The sequence below is a fragment of the Panthera pardus genome, unplaced genomic scaffold (assembly GCF_024362965.1).
Source record: "Panthera pardus isolate Hobbes unplaced genomic scaffold, ASM2436296v1 HiC_scaffold_10, whole genome shotgun sequence".
In the NCBI taxonomy this organism is placed as follows: Eukaryota; Metazoa; Chordata; class Mammalia; order Carnivora; family Felidae; genus Panthera; species Panthera pardus.
This window is the reverse complement of record NW_026526655.1, coordinates 111,992,971-112,020,560: the sequence shown is the minus strand read 5'-3', so window position 1 is coordinate 112,020,560 and position 27,590 is coordinate 111,992,971.

Genomic DNA, 27,590 nt, shown 5'->3' with positions numbered 1-27,590 from the left:
GGGGAAAAAATAAGAGAGAGAGAGAGAGAGCGACAAACCAAGAAACAGACTCTTAACCAAAGAGAACAAACTGATGATTACCAGAGAGGAGGTGAGTAGGAGTATGGGTTAATTAGGTGATAGGGATTAAGGAGTACAGAGTAATGTACCAAAGTGTTGAATCACTATATTGTACACCTGAAACACTGTAACTCTGTATGTTAACTAACTGGAATTAAAATGAAAACTTTAAAAAATAAAAATAGGAATAAATCTAATGAAGCATAAGCTTATGATGGAGAAAATTACAGAATCTATTTGAAGGATAATAGGAAAAGAACTGAGAAAATAGAGATATATTCCAGGTTCAACTGGAAGCCTCAATATCATAAAGATGCCTATTATGCTCCTGAATTCAGTACAATTACAGTAAAAATCCTATTAAGGTGATTCTAAAATTCATATGGAAGAATCAGGTGCCAAAAATAACCAAAGTTATTCTTTTTTAGAAATTTTTTTTTAAATTTTTAAGGTTTATTTATTTTTGAGAGATAGAGAGACAGATCATGAACCAGGGAGGGGGAGAGAGAGAGAGAGAGAGAGACAGAATCTGAAGCAGGCTGCAGGCTCTGAGCTGTCAGCACAGAGCCCAATTCAGGGTTCAAACCCATGGACCATGAGATTGTGTCCTGAGCTGAAGTCGGAGGGTTAACCAACTGAGCCACCCAGGTGTCCTGCCAAAAAAAAAAAAAAAAAAATTGGTTGGGGGAAAACCCTTCTAGATAGCATGGCACGTTGTAAAACTATAGTAATTGAGATAATTTGTATTGGTCATAAGGTAAGCAAATACAAATAAAGACAGGAGGGATAGATTAGAAAGAACTATTGAAACTTGAAAAATGACAGAGACAACATTTCAAGTAAATGAAGGAGAATGATGTTTTCAATAAATGATGCAGTAGTTATTAGCTGTAAGGCAAAACAATAAAAGAATCTGCTTTATTCACACCCAACAACAAATTAAATGTGGAGCAAATGTGAATGGCAACCCCCCAAAATTGTATTCAAAAATACACAGAATACCTTACCTCCTTAGAGTAAGTAATGATATCTAAGACAAAGACTAAAAATACACAATTTCCAGAAGATTGTTAATTTTGACCATCTTAATATTAAAATCTCTGCACAAGACGAGGGGTGCCTGGGTGGCTCTGTCAGTTAAGTGTCTGACTTCAGCTCAGATCATGATCTCGCAGTCTGTGGGTTTGAGCCCTGAATCTGGTTCTGTGCTGACAGCTCAGAGCCTAGAGCCTGCTTCAGATTCTGTGTCTCCCTCTCTCTCTGCCACTTCCCCGCGCGTGCGCACGCATTCTCTCTCAAAAATAAACATTAAACATTTTTTGCAAGAAAAAAATATATAACAATAAAATCTCTGCACAAGATGAAAGATCATAAACAAAATGATAATATCAGCCACAGATTTGCATATAGATAAAGTGTATAGATGAAGGGCTTCATCTCCATAACATAAGAAGAATTCTCCCAAATCAATGAGACAAAGCACAGTAAAAATGAAGCACATGAATAGTCACATTCACAGGGAAAACCTAAATGGCCAATAAATATTTTAAAAGATGACCAAACTCACAAACTATCAGAAATACAAATTAAAATGACCTGTAATCTTTAAAAAAAAGTATTAATAAAGTATGCTTTTTGGATGCAATAACTATAGGGAAAAGTTATTCTGTATATTGTATATTTTCACAGCTTATATGTATATGTGTCTGTATCTGTTTTTATGAAAAATGTGATAGAGATATATTTTCAACAGCAAGCACAAATCATAGTGTACAGTTGCATGACTTTTCACAAAGTGAAGCATCCATGAAGCTACCATCCACACCAAGATACTATCATTGTCCCAGAAGTCTTCCTTGTGTTCTTTGCTAGTTGCTACCCCAGGGGGAAACAACTATACCACAGATTCATTTTGTTCCTTCTAACTGTATATAAATAAATAAGTAAATAAATAAATTATAATATATATATAGCCTGCTTCTTTTGTGCCTGCTTCTTTCATTCAACATTTCGTAAGATCCATGTTGCACCTGAGATTTATTCTCATTTCTGAATAGTATTTTATAATATGAATAAATTACAATTTATCCATTCCACTATTGATGGATAATGAGTGTGTTTAATGTTTTGCTATTGCAAATAGAGCTTCTATGAACATTTTGAAACACATTGCCACGAAATTCTGTTTTATAAATTACCTAGATGTGGACCTCCTACCTGTGTCTTCAATTTGAAGAAGGAGTCGCCTCCTCCAGTCTTCACTGGGTGGCTTCAGGAGAGAAATACCTTCGGTCACCCTTACCATGGATTCCAAGTTTTTTAGGACCTCTATTGGCTACACCTGTTCTAAACTTCTTGCTCCCTCTTGTGGCAGAATTCTTAGGCTTGTATGCCGTCTGCAAAAGCTTTCCTAGCACATTGCTGAATGCTCTAGTTTGCAGTTTCTCCCAGACTCACAGATCTGGGCTGGCTTCCTGTGCCTGCTCACTAGCCATCTGCAAAGGCTGGCTCCTACACTGTTGGGAGCACACACAGGTGCTTGCACCGGTTGAGAGGGAGGTGTGTGGGGGTGAGTTACTCAAGCACTGGGGTGCCAGTGGGATCCTTGGGAGAATCTGCAGGCAAAGCTCCCCAGGGGCTCCTACATGGGCCTTCTGATGGAGTCCATGATGCGGTTAATAGAATCCGTGCCCCTTTAATACAATCCACACTGAGCCCCCTGGCTGCTCTTCTCCCAAATGCTCATGGGCCTTGTCATGGAGTTCATGAGTCAATCCTCAGGATGGGGTAAAAGAGAAATGCACCTCTTTGGCAGTGTCCCTCACAGCTGGAAAAGCCAGGCATGCACTCACATGCTCTGGCTTCCCCCACAGGAGAAATCACAAGCCTAAAAGGGCTCCCCTGGCACTGAGCGGGGAGAGGAATAACACAATAAAAGTGAAATGCAACTCTTAGCCTCTTCAACTCATTACCCTGTCAATGTTGCACTGGTCCAAGTATCCAGAACAACACTGAGTAGAAGTGATCACAAGAAGCACTCCTTTCTGGTTGCCAATCTCAGGAAGAAAGCTTTCAGTATTTCATTATTAAATACGATTTTGCTTTGGTTATTTTTGAGATATGTTTCACCATATTTGGGCACCTGGGTGACTGAGTCAGTTAAGTGCAGGACTCTTGATTTCCTCTCAAGTCATGGTCTCCTGGTTGGTGGGATCGAGCCTCCAAGTAGGGCTCTGCACTGACAATGGAGCCTGCTTGGGATTCTCTCTCCCCCTCTCTCTGTCCCTCCCCCCATGATCTCTCTCAAAATTAACATTTTTTAAAAGATACATTTACCATATTAAGAAACTTCCATTAATTCCTGATTTTTTTAATGAAACAATTCCACTTTTATGTGGAATCTAAAAAAAACCAACCTCAAAACAGGGAACAGATTGGGGGTTCTCAGAGGCAGGGAAGGGGTAGACAGTGGAGAAATGGTTGAAAGTGATCAAAAGGTACAGACTTCCACTTTAAAAAAAATATAAAGCTTTTCTCATGAATGAATATTGAAATTTCATCATGTGATTCTTCTTCATCCATTTAGATAATCTTATGATTATTCTTCTTTATTCTGATAATATACTGAATTACGTTAATTCCTGAAGTTATGCCAATCTTGCAATCCTTAAATAAACCTAAGTTAGTATGATATATTTTCCTTCTTTGAAAATATTTGGTTTAGGACTTTTTGTAGTCATGTTTATGAATAAAATTGCCTTCTAATTTTCCTTTCTTTAAGTAATCTTTATCAGCTTTGGGATGATGTTTATTCTGAACTCATGATACTAGTTGAAAATATTCCTTTTTTCTATTCTCTGTAATATCTGCTATTTATTCTTGAAATGTTCTGAAGAATTCACCATAAAAGCTATCTGAACATGTGTATTTATTTATGAGAAGAGTTTAAAGTAAAAATTCAATTTTTAACAGATAGGAAAATATGTAATTTCTATTTTTTCATGTCATTTGTAGTAAGCTGTTTTTTTCTTTTAGAAATTTATTTCGTCTAATTTGCCATATTTTTTGGCATGAAGTTGTTCATAATATTTCTTATATTTTCAATAGCTTTAGATTCTGTAGTTATATTCCATTTTTCATTCCTGATATTGGCCAAACAAGTCACATAGCCATGCCCAGCTTTGGCAAAGCTGAAGAGCACAATTGTCCCATGTGTTCAGAGGTAGAAAGAGACAGCATCTGTGAAAATAAATAATGTTTCACACATTCTACTTCCAGGAATATGAAGGTAGGTTATTAGGGGAACCCAGAATGTAGACCACTGAGCTATGAATGCACACAGAGCACTCACTGACTCCCAGGAGAGTAAGCAGCTTCCCCAACTGGGCCTGGCCCCTGTCCTTCCTTCCTTTCTGAAACAAGACCCATGGACTGGTGTCCCAGTGGTACCATGGACTCTTCCCTGGCCCTGGGAAGGACTAGACTGCTGGACCTACTTACACAATGGCTCCTAGAATACATTAAATCTTACTTTATTTTGTTTCAAAAGTAGCAATCTTTCCTGATAAAGTTTCTCAGTGAGCAACTCAGTATTAAACTTATTATAAGAAAATTACCCTTGGTAATGATCTGAACTTTTAAAAATCCATTTTCCATTTCTGAAATGAGAGAGTTCAATTTCTCCCTACATATTATTTGTTTCATGGCACAGATTGGAAATAGTATCAATTTTCTGCCAGCATATTAAAACATGTTTTTATTAACTGGTAATTGCAGCGGGACTTGGAAATCAGCAACAAAATGCTTCTGGAGAATCGAATATATATACTTCTGATTTCTTTAATAAAAATCATAACTCTATGGTTACTGTACTTTCTTGTGTTTATCCACACTGCAGCCAGGCATGATGGGAATTTTCTCAACCTCTTCCTAGCACATGAATATCAAGAAGCTCAAGTTCATAGGTAATTCTGAAGACCATAGATTAGCCTTACTGCAAGTACACTAACTTTGGCAGAATTTCACAAATAAACAGATGGCATAGGATAACATTGGTTTATTGGAACATAATCAGAACGTTTCAACCTGGAAGCACTGTGGACAAGTGGAAAGTGCCTAGATGTTGGAGTCAGACATACGAGATCCACACACGAGTTTTCTGTTGTGTGACCTAGGAAAATCTCTATCTCACTGACCATTAGTTTTCTTATCTATACAGATAGGAGACTGAAGCCTACCTTGCAAAGTTGCTATGAAGATCAGCTGTGAAAAATGTAACTCGGGTGCCCAGCATCACAGTTTCTGGACCACAGTATACACCATAATGGAAGTGGTAATGACTATTGTCATTGCCTTTACACAACCTTCTCAAGGAGAGGCCTATCTTTGAGGAGGGCCCAGCCTTAGTAGCTACCTACTTTTAGGTAACAGAGGGAGGAAGATTGAACAACATTACCCAGGAATTGTCCATACTCCAACTTCAGGTCTGAGCCCAGTCAAGAAGTGATGCTGACCATTAAATGGAATACAGAGAATTAGGCAGAGCTAGGTATGTCAGGTGGAGGAGAAGGTATTAACAGGATGAAATGGAGTCTTACATGTCAGGCATCCTTGGTGAAAGTAAAGATCATTTATAGTGAACTTTGTAAAGATGTATGAGCAAAGACTGAAGACTTTGGGAGTATTAATGAGCATTTGGATGGAGAGTGGGATGTGGTTAGTGGAAAACCTACAGGTGACACAGATAAGACCTGGCCAATGAGAGGATGCTGGCTGACCATAATAGAGCAGAGGCTCTGTCTGCTGAAGGCATTTTCCCAATCTCCTAAGAAGGTGGAATTGAAGACTTCTTTTGGGTTCACTAAAGAGATGCTGGTTGTTCACTCTCGTGGAATTTTTCACAAATGCTCCTGGGGTCTTCATGAAGCCTCCAGATTATGAATCACTCCAGATATGGACTCAAATAAATGTCTGGGCTGGGAAGATGCCACATGACTGCTGTTAACGCAAGTATCACAGTGGACAGAGGCAGGGGATTCATCCAAAAAAAGCACAGGTCCTGCAGCCAAACACCTTGGTTGGAACCCAGCACTACTCAACACCAACTGTGGGATATCGGGCAGCATCAATTAATGATAAATCTAGAGGGAAATTTCTATGAGAAACAGGATATTAGCATGGCCTCAAAAGTGGTCTCCATAGATTACTAATTAGATTAGTTACAAGGAAAAAAATGTTACCACAGGACATAAAAATAGGACAACACCTTGACCAAGTGCTTAAAATTAACATCACCATTGAAAAACAGATGGATTCCATATGTCTCTAGATGTGATGCCCTAAGAAGGACATAGCATCACTTTTCTAGCATTCTGACCTAAAATGCATAATCTAAATGGAGCCATGAGAAACACTAAGCAAACCTAAAATAAGGAACATTCTATTTTTCTATTTAAAAAATCAGTGTTGAAAAATAAACCAATAAGAGATATATATAATTTATTATGAGGAATTGATTCATGTAATCATGGGGACTGAATCTCACAATCTGCTCTCTGCAAATTGTTCCAGATTAAAAGGGACTAAAAAGACACTGTATTTTAATGAAATACGTGATCCTGGGACTAGATCTGTATTGGAGACAGGAAAATTCTATAAAGAACATTATTGGATCAATTGACAAGACTGGAATATGGTCAATAAAATAAGAAAAAAAGTTAAACTTAATGAAGTTGATAATTATATATATATATATATATATATATATATATATGAATAGCTTTTCTTAGGAAGTACATGCTTAAGTATTTAAAGATAACTAAATGGCTTAGAAAAAATATATTTTGTATAGAAAGATAAATAGAGAAAGCAAGTGGGGGGAAATGTTATCAATAGGTAAGTCTGGGGGTGCCTGGGTTACTCAGTCGGTTAAGCATTTGACTTTGGCTCAGGTCATGATCTCACAGTTTGTGGGTTCAAGCCCCGCATAGGGCTCTGTGCTGACAGCTCAGAGCCTGGAGCCTGCTTCAGATTCTGTGTCTCCCTCTCTCTCTGCCCTTCCCCTGATCGCGCTCTGTGTCTCTCTGTCTTTCAAAAATAAATAAATGTTAAAAAATTTTAATAAAAAATAGATGAATCTGGATAAAGGATATATAAATGTTTTATATTCCATTCTGATTTTTACAATTTTTCTTTAGGTTTGAAAGTATTTCCAAATAAAAAGCTTTTTAAGTGATTCTGGTGGTAATGAGGACACTTATGAAAGGTATCCATGTGAAGAACTGACATAATACTGTTTCATGAAATGTGAGTGGAGATTAAGATGGTGACATAGGTCATTCTTGATTTCAACTCCCCTCACAAGAAGACCAGCTAGCAACTATCCATAGATAAGATACCATTCTGAAATTTGTAGAACCATTGAAGCTGCAGTACCCCTGTACCACAGAGACAGAAAAAAAAAACTGCATTCGAAAGATAAGAGGAGTGATTTCAGGTTGACCACATCACCCATACCACACTGAGCACCACACTGAGAGGGATCCCCAAGCCTATAGCTTCTCCAGTGGGGAAAGAGTGCAGGGTGGACATCAAGCTCCTTCAGCATTGTGGGATGCTTCCTGGGACATTCATTCAGTTTGTCTCATAAAAATCACTGGGAGAATCTGTGATGCTTGACTCCTGGGGATCAGACAGAGACAGACAGAGAAGGGGGGCAAGGCATACAGCAACCAACACTTAGTTGACCTGCTTGTAGAAGTGCATGAGCAAAGATCCCAGCCAATAGCTCTTCCTTATCTGCAGAGACAAGCTGGCGTCCCGATTTGGCCAAAGAGCTTGGTTGCAGCTCTGCCTGACTATCCCAAGCCAAAAGGCCGTGCCAGCTGTGGAACCTGTTCTACAGCCCCACCCAGGAAAGAAAGAAAATTCACAGCCTATATGGTAGGGATTGGATGGCTGGCTTGTGCAAGCACACCCTGCATTTCCCTGTAATCACTATCTTGAGAATATAGAGATCTTGTCCTCCCTCTATATTCCCATCAAGCAGGATATGTAAAGAAACATGTCATTCAGCATTCAAGGTCAGGGGCTCCAGGGGTGGCCAACCCAGAGCATCTTCTTGACAACAAAGCAAGTCCAGATGGCAGGCCTTGCTTTCCTTGGAGCACTGGTCATATAAGGAGGGTAAGAGCTACAGAGAGTTCCTAGGCTAGTTTCTGTATTATAAAATTTTGCTGCATGTAGATTCCAGCAGTGGATACTTTGCCCAGTTGGCCACTCCTGGACTCCCTGTACATAAGTCCCCCAATAAATCTGTGTTTCAATCACTGCCTCCAGGGAATTTCTTCAGTCTTGCTGGCTTATCACCAAACCTTGTCTCAGAGTCTGCTAGATTGCAGCTGTACACAGCCCCCACTCAACCCAAGAAGTATAGCCTCTAGCTTCATCAAACCAAGAAGACTGGTAAGAGAAACTAGGCAGCTGTGGAGCCAAGCCACCAGGCTCTGGCCTTCATAACCAAAAGGACTAAACAGTGACCCTGGGAAGCCTCCAAGTCCAGTTTACAGTACTGCCTAGCAACAGAGCCCAGCTTACAGCTCTGCCCCTCCATCCCTCCAGCAGTGGAGCCCAACTCCAGCCCTGCCCAATTACTGGACACAGCCTGTAACCCCACCAAACTAGGAAATCTGGACAGTGTCCCTACCTGACTATGGAGCAAAGTATCCAGTCCTACCCAACCAAAGAGTCTATCCAGTGAAGAAGCAGCAAATGAAACTTCCCAAATTTGATGAAATGTATGAATCTACACATCCAAGAAGCTCAAAAACCCAAGGAGAATAAACTCAAAGAAGTCAACAATGAGACACATTATAATCAAACTGTCAAAACCAAAAGACAAAGAGAACCTTAGAGGAGGCAGGAAAGAAGTGACTGATCATGTGCCAGCATCCTCTACAATGTAAGCACGGATTTACCATCAGGAACCAATGGGGTCAGAAGGCAGTAGAATGACATATTTAAACTGCCAGGGGGAGAAAAACACTGCCAGTCAAAAATTCTATATTCTATAGTAAAACTAGCCTTTTAAAATGAAGGCGAAATGAAGACATTTCCAGATAAACAAAAGTTGAGAGAATTTGTTGCTAGTAGACCTGCACTATAAACAATGCAAAGGCAGCGCTTCAGGCAGAAATGAAAGGATACAAGACAGCACCCTGAAGAAACACATAGAAATAAAGAACACCAATTAAGTGTAACTATGTAGGCAAACATAAAAATTTTATTTGTAACTTCACTTTTTACTTCTTCCATAATAAAAAATTTATTTAAAAATATAAATCGATGTTAATGGGTATACAATGTACACAAGTGTAATTTGTGACTAAAACAAGTTAAAGGTGGGAGGAGGAACTGGAGTTACATAGAAAAACAGTTTTTGTATGTTAGCGAAGTTGGGTTGGTATCTATTCAAACGAAATTGTTATAAATGTATGATGTTAGTTGTAATCTCCGTGTTAACCACTATGAAAATATGTATAAAAATATGTGCAAAAGAAATTAAGAAGGGAATTAAAATAATTACATACAAAAAAACCTATTAAACATGAGAAAAAGCAGTAAGGGAGGAAATGAGGGCCCAAAAAGATGTGAGACACACTGCAAATGTCAAACAGCAAAGACCTAAATCAAAATGGCTGAAGACTTTCATTACTAGTAATTACTTTAAATATAAATGTATTAAGCACTCCAATTATAAGGCAGAGGTTGCTATAATGGATTTTAAAAATATGATCAACTATATGCTGTCTATGAAACACTTTAGATGCAGAGAAAATTAGGCTGTAAGTGAAGTAATAGAAAAAGATATTCTTTGACAATAGTAACCAGAAGAGAGCTGGGATGGCTATACTAGTATCAGTAAAAATAGACTTTAAGCCAAGGAAAAAAAAAAAACTATTAACAAAACAGGACATTATATATTGATAACAAGTCCATTCAATTCATCAAGATCTAACAATTACTAACGCTATGTACCAAACAACAGAGCCCCAAAATGTATGAAACAAGACTGACAGAATTGAAGGGAGATAGAAACTGTTCTACAATCACAGTTCTTCTGTATCCCAGCCTCAGAAATGTATAGAACATATAGACAGAAGATCAATAAGATAATAGAGGACATGACCACTACCATACACCAACTACACCTAAGTGACATATATAGGACACTATACCCAATAATGGGAGAATACAAATTCTCCTCAAGTGCACATGGAAGATTCTTTAGGGCTTGGCTATAAAACAAGTCTCAATAAATTTAAAAATATTAAAATCATACAAATCTACTTCAGCCACAATGGAATGAATTTAGATAACAACAACAGTGAAAAAACTGGAAAATCCACAAATATGCAGAAATTAAACACACAGTTTTAAACAAATGTGTCAAAGAAGAAACCACAAAAAAATCTTAGAAGACACCTAAAGATTAATGAAAATAAGAAGACAACATGCCAAAATCTATTAGATGCAGCAAAAGCAGTGCTCAGAGAGAAACTGATAGCTGTAGGTACCTACATTAAAAAAGAAGAAAGATCTCAAATCAATAACCTTTACTCCTTAATGAACTAGGGAGAAAAAAAAAAAAAGAACTAACTAAACCCAAAGCTATAAGAAGAAAAGAAATGGTGAATATTAGAGCAGAGATTTGTGAAATAGATAATAGAAAAGCAACAAAGTAGATCAACAAAATCAAAATTAAGAAGAAAATCAAAATAATTAAATACAAAAAAAAACCCTATTAAACATGAGAGAAAGCATTGTTCCTAGAAAATATTAACAAGATTGAAAGACATAGCTAACTGAACTAAGAAAAAAGAAAATAGATGCTAATAACTAAAACCAGATATGAAAATGGGAAATTACTACCAACACTATGGAAATGAAGAGGATTATAAGAGAATACTATTAAATGTACATCAACAAATTAGATAACTTAAATGAAACAGACAAATTTATGGAAATACACAAATTGCCAAAACTCCCCCAAGAAGAAATAGAAAATCTGAAAAGATCTAGAGACTGGATTGGTAATCAAAAACTTCCAAAGAAAAGTCTATGATTAGACAGCTTCCCTGACAATTTCTACCAAACAGAGAATTAAAACAAATTCTTTTCAAACTCTTCCAAATATTAGAAGAGGGAACACTCTCCAAAACATTCTATGAGGCCATCATTACCTGATACCAAAGCCAGACAAATACATTACAAAAAATCTACAAGCCAATATCCCTAAGTGAACACAGATGTAAAATCCTCAACAAAATACTAGCAATTCAAATTCAACAGTCCTTTTAATTCGCATTAAAAGGATTATATTCTATGACAAAGTAAGATTTATCCCAGGAATGGAAGCATGGTCAACATATGAAAACCAATTAATGTAATACGTAATAATAGAACAAGTGGAAAAAACTACATTTTTTAATTGATGCAGAAGAAGAACTGGACAAAATCCAACACCTTATCATAAACAAACAAAAAAAACATTTGGAAAAATAGGATTAGAAAGCAACTTCTTCAACATTTATCAAAACCCACAACAAATATACTCAATAGTGAAAGGCTGATAAGCTTTCCCCCTAAGATCAGGAACAAGACAAGGATGTCTACTTCAGCCAATGCTATCCAACACTGTACTAGAAGTTCTAACCAAAGCAATTTGGGGGGAAAAAAACAGAAAGAAAGGAAAAAAAAACATCTAAATTGGAAAAAAGAAGTTAAACCATCTCTATTTGCAGGTGACATAAATCTGGCATACTGAAAACCCCCAAAAATCTAAATGAATACTAGAATTAATACATGAATTCAGTAAAATCACAGGATTCAAGATCAACACAAAAAATTGGTTGTTTTTCTGTACATCAACAACAATCCAAAAATAAAATTTAGAAAACAATTCCATTTATATTTGAATCCAAAAGAATAAAATACCTACAATTGAATTTAACCAAGGATGTGAAAGACTTGTATACTAAAACTACAAAATGTTGCTGAGAAAACTTAAAGAAGACCTAAATGAATGGAAAGTTATCCCATGATCATGGATTGGAAGATTTACTATTGCTAAGATGGCAATACTGAAGTAATCTACAGATGTAAGCAACTCCTATCAAAATTACAATGGCGATTTTTGCAGAAAATGAGAAGCCAATCCTCAAATTTATATGAAATTCCAAAGGCCCCAGATAGCCAAAACAACTTTGAAAAAGAATACCAATCTAGAGGATTCACATTTTCTGTTTTCAAAACTTACTTCAAAGTTACAGTAATCAAAATAGTGTGACATAGACAGACAAGTATAGACAGACCAATGAAAGAAAACTGAGAGCCCAGAAATGGCCAAATGGATGGCCAATTAATTTTCAAAGAGGGTGCCAAGATCATTCAGTGGAGGAAGTATAGTCTCTTCAAAAAAAAAACATGTCCAGCGGTGCCTGACTGGGTCAGTCAGTAGAACATGTGACTCTTGATTTCAGGTTGTGAGTTCAAGCCCCCTTCGGTCATAGGGCTTATTTAAAAATAAATCAAGGGGCACCTGGGTGGCTCACTCTGTTAAGCATCCGACTTTGGCTTAGGTCATGATCTCATGGTTCATGAGTTCAAGCCCCATGTCAGGCTTTGTGCTCAGAGCCAGAAGCCTGCTTCAGATTCTGTGTCTCCCTCTCTCTCTGTCCCTCCCTAGTTCATGCTCTGTCTCTCTCAAAAATAAAATAAATATGAAAAAAAAATTTAAATAATAAAATAAATCAATAAATAAATGATGCCAAGACATCTGTATATCTACATGCAAAAAAAAATTAACTTCAACCCTTATCTCATACCACATACAAATATTAACTCAAAAGTGACCAATGACCTAAATAAAAGAGTTAAAAATATAAAAATCTTAGAAGAAAACATAGAGACAAATTTTCATGACGTTGGATTTGAAAACTGCTTAAATTCAACATCAAAATTATGAACATCAACAACAAAAAATAGATAAATGAAATTTGATCAAAATTTTAAAATATTATACATCAGAAGACAATACCAAAGGAGTGATATGAGCACATCATGGCATAAGTCATTCCTCCTTTCTCTCCCCCCTTTTAAACAATGAATTAGACATCCATACAGAACTAGAAGTGCTTCAGCACCCTATGCCAAAGGACTCAGAAGGACTCTCACCAATCTATATTTTCATTAATGAACAAGATCTTGGTAAGGACCGTGGATCCAAGGGAGTTGGAGAACCTACCCTATCAGCAGGAAAAAAAATAGGAGTCCTGACACAGGCAGATATCCCCGGGGCCAAGAGAAAGAATTTGCAGAAGTCCAACCTGCCTGTGGGGAAATATAAGCATTCCTGTAGAATTGAATAAAAAATAATTTAAACACAGTAGAAAGGGAGGAACTCCACCAGAGCCATCCCTCCCCAGACTGAAGCTGCCTCATCCCTTAAGTGCCTGAGGCAACGTCTCCCATGGAGGAAGTGGAAAGCAGTAAGTGACTGCCAATAGAAAAGGTAGTGGCTGGAGAAACCTGTTTCTTTCCAGCAGCATCCTGATTTCTGGGTAGGTACCTCTATGACTTGGAAGAGGAAGAGAAAGGGGAAAAATCAAATAATATCAAAGGGCATTGAAAGAATGTATTTCCTGCTGTCTGCTTCAGGACTTCAAAAGGAAGTCTGTGCACATGTCTCTGGAAGTACCCCATTTGAGGATCTCCTAGCCAGGCTGACAGGCACCCCCCCCCCCCGCCAAGCCCCCAGAGCTAAATCCACACTTCCCCAACTCTTAGGCTTAATTCTTGGCATTCCCAAGTACATCCATGAGAGAGCTCTGCTAGACAAGGAGCACACTCAGGAAGTAGGTGACAGCATTGGATAAAGAAAAAACTACAAACCTGAGCTGTAGGGCCAGCTTCTGGAATACAGAATAATGGTTTCTAAGAGCCAGCCTAGTGAACTGGGAAAACTAAACATAAAAGCTTAGTTAAGAATGTGTCTGCTACTTCAAATGTGAAAGAAGTGCATAACTACAAACAATCATGAAAAATAGAGGACATATGGTATCACAAGAATGATAATTCTCTAGCAACTAAACTCAAAAGCATAGAATATTATGACCTAACTGTTAAAGAATTCAAAATAGCTGTTATGGAAATTCCATATGAAATTCCATAATTCCAGTTAATTCAATTAACTGAGGAATAAAATTAATGAACAGAAAAAGTTCTTTGCCAAAGAGATTAAAATTTAAAAAAAAAAAAGAACCAGACAGAAATTCTAGAGCTGCAGAATTCAATGAATGAGATGAAGAATGCAATGGAGAACTCTGTAGCAGGGCAGGCCAGATGAACAGATGAATAAATGATTTGGAGGACAGAAATACAGAAATAATACAGTTAGAAGAGGCAAGGGAACTAATAATTTAAAAGGGTGAGGAAAGTCTATAAGAGATTTTGTGTTTCATCAAAAATACAAATATGCAAATAATTTACATTCCAGAAGAAGAGAAAAAGGGAACAGAGAGTTTATTTAAAGAAATAATAGATGAGAATTTCCCAAACCTGGGGAAGGACCTGAGCATACACGTCCACAAGGCTAATAAAACATGCTATTCTCTCAATGCAAAAAGACTTTCTCCAAGAAACATATAATGAAATTGTCAGTGAAAAACCAATAATAAACTATCTTAACGATAGCCAGTGGGGGAGGAAAAAAAGTAATCTACAAAGGAACCCCATTAGGCTACCAGCAGATTTCTCAGCAGAAACTCTACAGTCCAGGAGATAGTAGAATGACGTATTCAAAGTGTTGAAAGATTTAAAATGCCAGCCAAAACAAAAACTATTGATTTGAAGGGATACATGCACCCCAGTGTTTATAGCAGCATTATCAACAATAGCCAAATAATGGAAAGAGCCCAAATGTGCATCAATTGATGAATGGATAAACAAGATGTGATACACACACACACACACACACACACACACACACAATGGAATATTACTCAGCAATCAAAAAGAATGAAATCTTGCCATTTGCAACAACATGGATAAACTAGAGAGTATAATGCTAAGTGAAGTAAATCACCCAGAGAAAGATAAATACCATATGATTTCACTCATATGTGGAATTTAAGAAACAAAACAGACAAGCATAGTGGGGAGGGGGGTGGAGATGCAAACCAGGAAACAGACTCTTAACTATAGAGAATACACTGAGAGAACCAGAGAGAAGATGGGCAAGGGTATGGGTTAAATAGGTGATGAATATTAAGGAGGGCACTTGTGATGAGCCCTGGGTGTTGTAAGTAAGTGATGAATCACTGAATTCTACACCTGAAACTAATATTACACTGTATGATTAAAAGAAAAATCTGAAAAAAAAAATGTCAGCCAAAAACACTTTATCTGGTAAAATTATCCTTCAGATATGAAAGAGAAATAAAGCCTTTCCCAAACAAAAGCTAAGGGAGTTCAAAACCATTTGACCTACCTTGCAAGAAATGCTAAAAGGAGCTCTTTAAGCTGAAATAAAAAGACACTAATCAACACAAAAACATATGAAAGTATACAACACATGGTAAAGGTGAAAAATAGAACCATAAAACTATAAGTCTATATTAGGACAGTGTGTTAATCACTTAACCCTAATACAAAAATTAAAGGAAAGGAGTAGTAAGAATAATAAGAGCTACTATAAATTAGCAACATAAAAGAGATAAATTATAACATCAAAAGGGAGGAGTAAAAAGGTGGAGTCTTCATAGGCATTCAAAGGTAAGTTGCTAGCAGTCTACAATGGGCTGCCTTGTCTAAAAATATGTTTTATGTGACATGTCTTGGGGATCCTGGAAGATGGTGGCATAGGAGGACGCTGGGCTCACCACGCATCCTGCTGATCACTTAGATTCCACCTACACCTGCCTAAATAACCCAGAAAACCACCAGAAGACTAGCAGACTGGAGTCTCTGGAGCCAAGCACAGACGAGAGGCCCACGGAAGAGGGTAGGAAGAAGGGTCGCGAGGCGGTGCGCGCTACATGGACTGGCAGGAGGGAGCCGGGGGTGGAGGTGTGGCCCGCCAGCCAATCAGAGCCCCTGAGTCTGGCTTGCAAAAGTGGAGGGGACAGACGGAGTGTGTTCTAACAGCAAGCGGGACTTGACATCCGGAAGGTTATAAGCTAACAGCTCTGCTCAGAGAACGGGAGGGCTGGAGGACAACGGGAGGGAGAGTTGTTGAGCCCCGGACGACAGAGCTCAGCTTGGCAGGGAACAAAAGCACTCACCAGCGCCATCTCCCTCGCCCATCCCCCAGCCAAAATCCCAAAGGGAACCTGTTTCTGCCAGGGAACTTGCTTGCACCACGCAAACACCAAACGCTGTGCTTCTGCGGATCCATCTCTCCAGCAGCGGTGGGTCTGACTCCCTCCCGGTGCCGCAGGGCCCCTCCCAAAGCAGATATGAAGGAAAAGCGAGCTGAGCCTCCCCTCCCGCCCCTGTGCACCTTGCCAATCCACCCCAGCTAATATGCAAGATCCCCAGCACCACAACTCTGGCAGTGTGCAAGTAAACCAGACGGGCCACGCCACCCCACAGTGAATCCCACCGGCCCCTAGGAGAGGGGAAGAGAAGGCACACACCAGTCTGACTGTGGCCCCAGCGGTGGGCTGGGGGCAGACATCAGGTCTGACTGCGGCCCCACCCACCAACGCAAGTTATTCAAGACAGCACAAGGGAAGTCCCCCCAGTTCCACACCACTCCAGGGACTATCCAAAATGAGGAAATGGAAGAATTGCCCTCAAAAAAAGTCCAGGAAATAAGAACAGCTAACAAACTGATCAAAAACGATTTAAACAATATAACAGAAAGTGAATTTAGAATAATAGTCATAAAATTAATAGCTGGGCTTGAAAACAGTATAAAGGACAGCAGAGAATCTATTGCTACAGAGATCAAGGGACTAAGGAACAGCCAGGAGGAGCTAAAAAATGCTATCAATGAGCTGCAAAATAAAATGGAGACAACCACGGCTCGGACTGAAGAAGCAGAGGAGAGATTAGGTGAACTAGGAGATAAAATTATGGAAAAAGAAGAAGCTGAAAAAAGAGAGAGAAAAAAATCCAGGAGTAAGAGGGGAAAATTAGAGAACTAAGTGATGCACTAAAGAGAAATAATCTAGGCATAATTGGTATTCCAGAGGAGGAAGAGAGAGGGAAAGGTGCTGAAGGTGTACTTGAAGAAATAATAGCCAAGAACTTCCCTGATGTGGGGAAGGAAAAAGGCATTGAAATCCAGGAGGCACAGTGAACTCCCTTCAGACGTAACTTGAATCGATCTTCTGCACGACATATCATAGTGAAACTGGCAAAATACAAGGATAAAGAGAAAATTCTGAAAGCAGCTAGAGATAGACGTGCTCTAACATATAAAGGGAGACCTATAAGACTTGTGACCGATCTCTCTAATGAAACTTGGCAGGCCACAAAGGAATGGCAGGAGATCTTGAATGTGATGAACAGACAAAATATGCAGCTGAGAATCCTTTATCCAGCAAGTCTGTCGTTTAGAATAGAAGGGAAGATAAAGGTCTTCCCAAACAAACAAAAACTGAAGGAATTCATCACCACTAAATCAGCCCTACAAGAGATCCTAAGGGGGATCCTGTGAGACAAAGTACCAGAGACATCACTACAAGCATGAAACCTATGGACATCACAATGACTCTAAACCCATATCTTTCTCTAATAACACTGAATGTAAATGGACTAAATGCGCCAACCAAAAGACATAGGGTATCAGAATGGATAAAAAAACAAGACCCATCTCTTTGCTGTCTACAAGAGACTCATTTTAGACCTGAGGACACCTTCAGATACAGACTGAGGAGATGGAGAACTATTTATCATGCCACTGGAAGTCAAAAGAAAGCTGGAGTAGCCATACTTATAGCAGACAAACTAGACTTCAAATTAAAGGCTGTAACAAGAGATGAAGAAGGGCATTATATAATAATTACAGGGTCTATCCATCAGGAAGAGCTAACAATTATAAATGTCTATGCGCCAAATACGGGAGCCCCCAAATACATAAAACAATTACTCACAAACATAAGCAACCTTATTGATAAGAATGTGGTAATTGCAGGGGACTTTAACACCCCACTTACAGAAATGGATAGATCATCTAGACACACGGTCAATAAAGAAACTAGGGCCCTGAATGATACATTGGATCAGTTGGACTTGACAGATATATTTAGAACTCTACATCCCAAAGCAATAGAATATACTTTCTTCTCGAGTGCACATGGAACATTCTCCAAGATAGATCACACACTGGGTCACAAAACAGCCCTTCATAAGTATACAAGAATTGAAATCATACCATGCATACTTTCAGACCACAATGCTATGAAGCTTGAAATCAACCACAGGAAAAAATCTGGAAAACCTCCCAAAGCATGGAGGTTAAAGAACACCCTACTAACGAATGAGTGGGTCAACCAGGCACTTAGAGAAGAAATTTAAAAATATATGGAAACAAACGAAAATGAAAATACAACAATCCAAACGCTTTGGGATGCAGCGAAGGCAGTCCTGAGAGGAAAATACATTGCAATCCAGGCCTATCTCCAGAAACAAGAAAAATCCCCAATACAAAATCTAACAGCACACCTAAAGGAAATAGAAGCAGAGCAGCAAAGACAGCCTAAACCCAGCAAAGAAGAGAAATAATAAGGATCAGAGCAGAAATAAACAATATAGAATCTAAAAAAACGGTAGAGCAGATCAACGAAACCAAGAGTTGGTTTTTTGAAAAAATAAACAAAATTGACAAACCTCTAGCCAGGCTTCTCAAAAAGAAAAGGGAGATGACCCAAATAGATAAAATCATGAATGAAAATGGAATGATTACAACCAATCCCTCAGAGATACAAACAATTATCAGGGAATACTATGAAAAATTATATGCCAACAAACTGGACAACCTGGAAGAAATGGAAAAATTCCTAAACACCCACACTCTTCCAAAATTCAATCAGGAGGAAATAGAAAGCATGAACAGACCCATAACCGGCGAAGAAATTGAATCATTCATCAAAAATCTCCCAACAAATAAGAGTCCAGGACCAGATGGCTTCCCAGGGGAGTTCTACCAGACGTTTAAAGCAGAGATAATACCTATCCTTCTCAAGCTATTCCAAAAAATAGAAAGGGAAGGAAATTTTCCAGACTCATTCTATGAAGCCAGTATTACTTTGATTCCTAAACCAGACAGAGACCCAGTAAAAAAAGAGAACTACAGGCCAATATCCCTGATGAATATGGATGCAAAAATTCTCAATAAGATACTAGCAAATTGAATTCAACAGCATATAAAAAGAATTATTCACCATGATCAAGTGGGATTCATTCCTGGGATGCAGGGCTGGTTCAACATTTACAAATCAATCAACGTGATACATCACATTAATACAAGAAAAGATATGAACCATATGATTCTGTCAATCGATGCAGAAAAGGCCTTTGACAAAATTCAGCAACTTTCTTAATAAAAACCCTCGAGAAAGTCGGGATAGAAGGAACAGACTTAAAGATCATAAAAGCCATTTATGAAAAGCCAACAGCTAACATCATCCTCATGGGGAAAAACTGGGAGCTTTTTCCCTGAGATCAGGAACACGACAGGGATTTCGATTCTCACTGCTGTTGTTTAACATAGTGTTGGAAGTTCTAGCATCAGCAATCAGACAACAAAAGGAAATCAAAGGCACCAAAATTGGCAAAGATGAAGTCAAGCTTTCGCTTTTTGCAGATGACATGATATTATACATGGAAAATCCGATAGACTCCACCAAAAGTCTGCTAGAACTGATACATGAATTCAGCAAAGTTGCAGGATACAAAATCAATAAGCAGAAATCAGTTGCATTCTTATACACTAACAATGAAGCAACAGAAAGACAAATAAAGAAACTGATCCCATTCACAATTGCACCAAGAAGCATAAAATACCTAGGGATAAATCTAACCAAAGATGTAAAAGATCTGTATGCTGAAAACTATAGAAAGCTTATGAAGGTAATTGAAGAAGATATAAAGAAATGGAAAGACATTCCCTGCTCATGGATTTGGAAGAATAAATATTGTCAAAATGTCAATACTACCCAAAGCTATCTACACATTCAATGCAATCCCAATCAAAATTGCACCAGCATTCTTCTCGAAACTAGAACAAGCCATCCTAAAATTCATATGGAACCACAAAAGGCCCCGAATAGCCAAAGTAATTTTGAAGAAGAAGACCAAAGCAGGAGGCATCACAATCCCAGATTTTAGCCTCTACTACTAAGCTGTAACCATCAAGACAGCATGGTATTGGCACAAAAACAGACACATAGACCAATGGAATAGAATAGAAACCCCAGAACTAGACCCACTAATGTATGGCCAACTAATCTTTGACAAAGCAGGAAAGAACATCCAATGGAAAAAAGACAGTCTCTTTAACAAATGGTGCTGGGAGAACTGGACAGCAACATGCAGAAGAATGAAACTAGACCACTTTCTTACACCATTCACAAAAATAAACTCAAAATGGATAAAGCACCTGAATGTGAGACAGGAAACCATCAAAACCCTAGAGGAGAAAGCAGGAAAAGACCTCTCTGACCTCACCCATAGCAATTTCTTACTTGATACATCCCCAAAGGCAAGGGAATTAAAAGCAAAAATGAATTATTGGGACCTCATGAAGATAAAAAGCTTCTGAACTGCAAAGGAAACAGTCAACAAAGCTAAAAGGCAACCAACGGAATGGGAAAAGATATTTGCAAATGACATCAGACAAAGGTCTAGTATCCAAAATCTATAAAGAGCTCACCAAACTCCACACCCGAAAAACAAATAATCCAGTGAAGAAATGGGCAGAAAACATGAATAGACACTTCTCTAAAAAAGACATCCAGATGGCCAACAGGCACATGAAAAGATGCTCAACGTCGCTCCATATCAGGGAAATACAAATCAAAACCACACTCAGATATCACCTCACACCAGTCAGAGTGGCCAAAATGAACAAATCAGGAGACTACAGATGCTGGAGAGGATATGGAGAAATGGGAACCCTCTTGCACTGTTGGTGGGAATGCAAATTGGTGCAGCCATTCTGGAAAACAGTGTGGAGGTCCCTCAAAAAATTAAAAATAGACCTACTCTATGACCCAGCAATAGCACTGCTAGGAATTTATCCAAGGGATACAGGAGTACTGATGCATAGGGGCACTTGTACCCCAATGTTTATAGCAGCACTCTCAACAATAGCCAAATTATGGAAAGAGCCTAAATGTCCATCAACTGATGAATGGATAAAGAAATTGTGGTTTATATACATAATGGAGTACTACGTGGCAATGAGAAAGAATGAAATATGGCCCTTTGTAGCAACGTGGATGGAACTGGAGAGTGTGATGCTAAGTGAAATAAGCCATACAGGGAAAGACAGATACCATATGTTTTCACTCTTATGTGGATCCTGAGAAACTTAACAGAAACCCATGGGGGAGAGGAAGGACAAAAAAAAGGTTAGAGTGGGAGAGAGCCAAAGGATAAGAGACTCTTAAAAGTTGAGAACAAACTAAGGGTTGATGGGGGTGGGAGGGAGTGGAGGGTTGGTGATGGGTATTGAGGAGGACACCTTTTGGGATGAGCACTGGGTCTTGTATGGAAACCAATTTGACAATAAACTTCATATATTAAAAAAAATAAAATTAAATAAATAAATAAATAAATAAATAAATAAAATCTATTTTATGTAATTCACAAGGTTACCACAAGCAAAACCCAAGAATAAATGCACAAGACACAAAGAAAGGAGAAACAGAGCATAATACCATGGAAATTAACCAACTTATGAAATAGAGAAAAAGGGAAGAAGAAATAATGCAAATACAAATCAACCAGAAAGCAATTAATAAGATGGTATTAGTAAGTACTTACGTATCAATAACTACTCTACATGTAAATGGACTAAATTCACCAAAAGGCACAGATGGGCTGAATAGATTTAAAACACACACACACACACACACACACACACACAAGACCCAACTATATGCTGCTTGTTAGAGATCCATTTCAGAGTTAAAGATATATATAGACTCACATAGACTCAGAGTGAAGGGTTACAAATTTACAATCCATGCAAATGGAAACTGAAAGACAGCAGAAACAGCCATAGTTATATTAGAAAAAATTGACATTAAGCCAAAAATGGTAATAAGAGATAAGGAAGGTCATTATATAATGATAAAGGTATCAATCCACCAAGAATACATAACAATCACAAATATGTATACACTCAGCATTGGAGCACCAAAATATTTCAAGCAAATACTAACAGATAAGAAGGGAGATAAACAATATATTAACAATACAGAATTTCAATACTTCACTTTCAATTATGGGTGGATTATCCATACAGAAAACCAACAAAGAAACAATGGACTTGAAGCATACATTAGCCAAATGGACCTAGCAGACATCTATAGGACATTCCATCCAACAGCAGCAGAACATTCTCCAGGATAGATCATATGATAGGACACAAAACAAGTCTTAGCAAATTTAAGAAGATGAAATCATACTGAATATCTTTTCTGACCACAACAGTATGAAACTAGGAATTAACAACATGAAGAAAGCAGGGAAATATATATGTGGAAACTAAACAACACACTCCTGAACAACCAATACATCAAAAAAGAAATCAACAAGGAAAACAATGAATATCTTGAAACAAATGAAAATAGATATACGACTTACCAAAACCTATGGAGCACAGCAAAAGCAGTCCTGAGAGGGAAGTTTATAGTGAAAAAATGGATGTATTAAGAAAGTAGAAAGATTGAAAATTTTAAAAGACTAATAAGGAGCTAAAAATAATAATAAAAAAACCAAATTAAGTCCAAAGTAGTAGAAGGGAAAATAAAAAATAAAGGTGAGGGAAAAATAAAGAAAATAGAGACAAGAAAAACAATAGAAAAAATTAACAATACTAAAAGATGTGGGGTTTTTTTGAAAAGATAAACCAAATTGACAAATCTTTAGCTAGACTAAGAAAAAAAAGACTCAATAGTATCAGAAATGAAAGAGGAGTAATAACTGACACTACAGATCATAAGAGACTACATACACCAACAAATTAGACAACTTGGAAGAAATGGATAATCTGGAATCATTCAACCTACCAAGACTGAACCAGAAAGAAACAGAAAGTCTGAACAGATGAGTAATTAGTACAAAGATTGAGTCAATAATCAAAAACTTCTCAACATAGAAAAACCCAGGACTAGATTGCTCCATGGGCTAATTCCGCCAAACACTTAAAGCGGAACTAATGTAAATCCTGTAGAGGCCATTTTTAGGCAGCAAGTTTGAGCAATGGAAACTTGAGCCAGGCAAAAGTGCCCAAGTGACCACTGAGCTGAATGCAAACAGGCTCATTAAACCACCTACCTCAAAATAGCCATAGGCACTAACTAATGGGTTACTTACAACCAGGCACAGATCCTAAGGTTACCAAAAAGGGAAAATTCCATGCATCCCCTTACTCCCTCACTATGCTCATAACTATTACTCCTAGCCACCACCTCCTTTGCTGTCCTGCCCATTGCTCCTTTGTGGTATACTCAATAAATTTCTATCTCTTTGTTCTGCCTTTGGTAAATTCTTTCACTGCCTGTGCCATCAGCTCCAATCTAATCAGGATGCCCTACAAATCCTTTTCATATTCTTCCAAAAAAGTTCAGAAGGGAACGTTTCCAAACTCCTTCTACAAGGCTGGCACTACCTTGATGCCAAAACCAGTTAAGGACACTACAAGAAAACTATAGATCATTAACTGAACAAAATGCAAAATTCTTCAACAAAATATTAACAAATCAAATTCAAAAAATCATTAAGCTCATTTTACTCATTTTTTTTTATTTTTTCAGATTGACAAGACCTTGATTCACATCCAGAGAACACAGGAAGCAGAGAGCAAGGAGGAGCCAGATGGAGTATTTGACAGTCACTTTAACTCAGCCACCCCCTTCACTGCCGCCTCTCTCAATTCTGTGTATAATTACACTATGACCAAGTGGGATTTATTTATGGAATGCAAAGATGATTCAGCATATGCATTATTAATCAATGTGATACACCACATTAATAGAATGAAAGATTAAAAGCACATAATCATCTCAATAGATACACAAAAAGCATTTAACAAAATGCATCATCCTTTCATGATAAAAACCCTCAACAGTTTGAAGATAGAAAGAACATACTTCAATATAATAAAGACCACATACAACAAACCCACAGCTAACGTTATAATCAATGGAGAAAAAACTGACAGCTTTTCCTCTAAGATCAAGACAAGGGTGTCCATTCTCACCATTTTTATTCAACATCATATGGAAAGTCCTGGATACAGCAATCAAGAAAAACAAAAAAATAAAAATCATCCAAAACGGGAAGGGAAAAGTAAAGTTGTCACTATTTGCAGATGATATGATCTTATATATTGAAAAGCCCAAAGACAAAGAAATGTTGAATTTAACAGATGAATTCAGGAAAGCTGCAGGATATAAAATCAATACACAGAATCAGTTGCTTTTCTATATACTAACAATAAAACATCTAAAAGAGAAATAAAGAAAACTATCCCATTCACAATAACATCAAAAACAATAAGATACCTAGGAATAAATTTAACCAAAGAAGTGAAAAATCTGTACAATAAAAACTACAAGATTTTGCTAAAAGAAATCAATGAAAGGGACACCTTGCTGGCTCAGTCAGTTAACTCTTGGTTTCAGCTCAGGTCATGATCTCACAATTCATGTATTTGAGCCCAGTCTTGGGCTCTGCGGTGACAGCACAGAGCCTGCTTTACATTCTCATTCTCTCTCTCTCTCTCCTTCTCTCTCAAAATAAATAAACTTAAAAAAAGAAATCAACAAAATTCAAACAAATGGAGGGATATCCCATGTTCATGGATTAGAAGAAAATAAAATGTCCATACCCAAAGCCATTAGATTAAACACAATCCCTACCAAAATGCCAATGGAGATTTTCACAGAAACTTAAAAAATTCTAAAATTTGTATGGAAACACAAAAGGCCTCAAATTGTCAAAGATATCATGAGAAAGAAGAAGAAAAAAAGCCAGAGACATCACACTTCCAGATTCCAAACTATACTATAAAGCTATAGTAATTAAATTAGTGTTGTACTGGCATGAAAATAGACACATAGACCAATGGAACAGAGTAGAGAGTCTGAATTAAATTCCTATATATACAGTCAACAAGTGTTTGTTATGGGAACTAGGAACATCCATTGCTGAAAGTATAGTCTCTTTGATAAATGGTACTAGGAAAACTGGATAACCGCATGAAGAAAAATGCAACTGGACCCTACCTTACACCAATCACAAAAATCAATTCACAATGGATCTTAGACTTAAAGATAAGACCTAAAACCATAAAACTCCTAGAAAGAAACATAGAAAAGAGTCTCCCTGACACTGGGTTTGGCAATGATTTTTTTGGTATGACACCAAGACAACAAAAGAAAAAAAATCAACACATGGGACTATGTTAAATGTAAAAGCTTTTGAACAACAACAATAAAAATCAACAATGAAAATACAAATTAAAAAATAGAATATTTTTGCAAACTATGTATCAGATAAGAGATTAATATTCAAAATTTATAAAGAACTCATGTGACTCTAATTAAAAAATGGACAGAGGAACTACACAGACATTTTCTCAAAGAAGACATCTAAATGACCATCAGATACATGAAAAGGAGCTCAACATCACTAATTATCAGTGAAATACATATCAAAACCAAGATGAGATGTCACCTTATACCTATAAAATAGCTATCATAGAGAAGATATAACAAATGTTGGTAAGAATGTGGAGAATAGGAAACACTGTGCACAGTTGGTGGGATTATCAACTGGTTCAGCAACTGGAGAGCAGTATGGAAGTTCCACAAAGAATTTTAAAATAGGATCTGGTTCAAGATGGAGATGTAGGAGGATCATGAACTCACCTTCTCTCTTAGACACACCAAGGCTACAGCTACATATGGAACAGTCTCCTCTGAAAAATACCCCAAAACTACCTGAGCAACTCCTACACATTGGGTGAATAAGACAAAAACCCATGTCAAAGTGGGCAGAAGAAGTTGAGCCACAATCTCTCCATAAACTCCACCTCTAGTGCAGTAACCCACCACTGGGAGGGAACTCACAACACCAAGCTTCTCCCTGAGGAGTGAAGCATTTGAACCCCATATCTGGCACCCCAACTCCTAAGACCTGCACCTGGGAGACAAGCCCTTAAACATCTTGCTTTGAAGCTAACAAAGCTTATATCCACAAGACCCACAAGGCTATAGTGAATTTAGAAACAGTTCTTAAAGGACTTGCATGAACTCACCCACCCCAGAGCACAGCACAGATGCAGATGACTAAAAATACCCAGACTTCCTGTAAAAAAATGCTTATTAGCTTACCTGAAAGCATCAGCCTGAGAGGCCAGCATCTAATTTAACACATATCTAAGGCTGTACTGATATACTCCAAAGACAGAGACCAGTAGGTACAATCTTTGACCTCTCCCTGTCTCACTCCACCTCATCAATGTCTCCCAGAAAAAGACTTGTACACTTGCCTGCTTCTCTGGTACTTGTGACTGCCACCCAGGAATCAAGAACTTCTGGCCAGAGGGCTTTATCCTCATTGGACCCACAGGACTGTAACAAGTGGAGAAAAAAATCTTAACTGGCTACTATCTCCAGGACACAACAGACAGACAACAGACTTGAGGTGCCCAGTCTTTTGGTGAAAGATGACTATTAGCTTGTCTTCATAGTTCTGGCATAATGGGCAAACATCTAATGAAACACACATGGATCACATCTAAGGGACAACTGCAATCCTCTACAGAGAACACAGAGGGTGACACTATGTTCACATTCACCTTCTGTTATACTCCAGAGCATTGTATCTTCCACAGGGAAGCTTGTCCTGATTCCCAGCTTTTATGTCTGTTTTAAATCAGTTTTGGGGGCTCCCACTTGAGGGATACCTCTTTCTTGCCTGACTGTGGTGGCCAGTGGAGCTTGTGTTCATGGATCCCATGGGGCAGATATATAGTTCTTGGTCAGCTCTCAACCCCAGCACAGTGCAAAGACAACAGACTAACACATACCCTCAGTCTTTCTGTGAAAGAGGCCTATTTGCTTATCTTGGAGCTTTGGACTGAGAAACAGGCATCTGGCTTGACACACATCTAGAGGCTTACTGGGATGTTTACTGGGGACAGAGACCACTTAGCACCATCTTTGGTCACTCATATCTGTTAAAGAGGCCAACTAGCTTATCTTCAGAGCTATGGCCTGAAGGGAAGC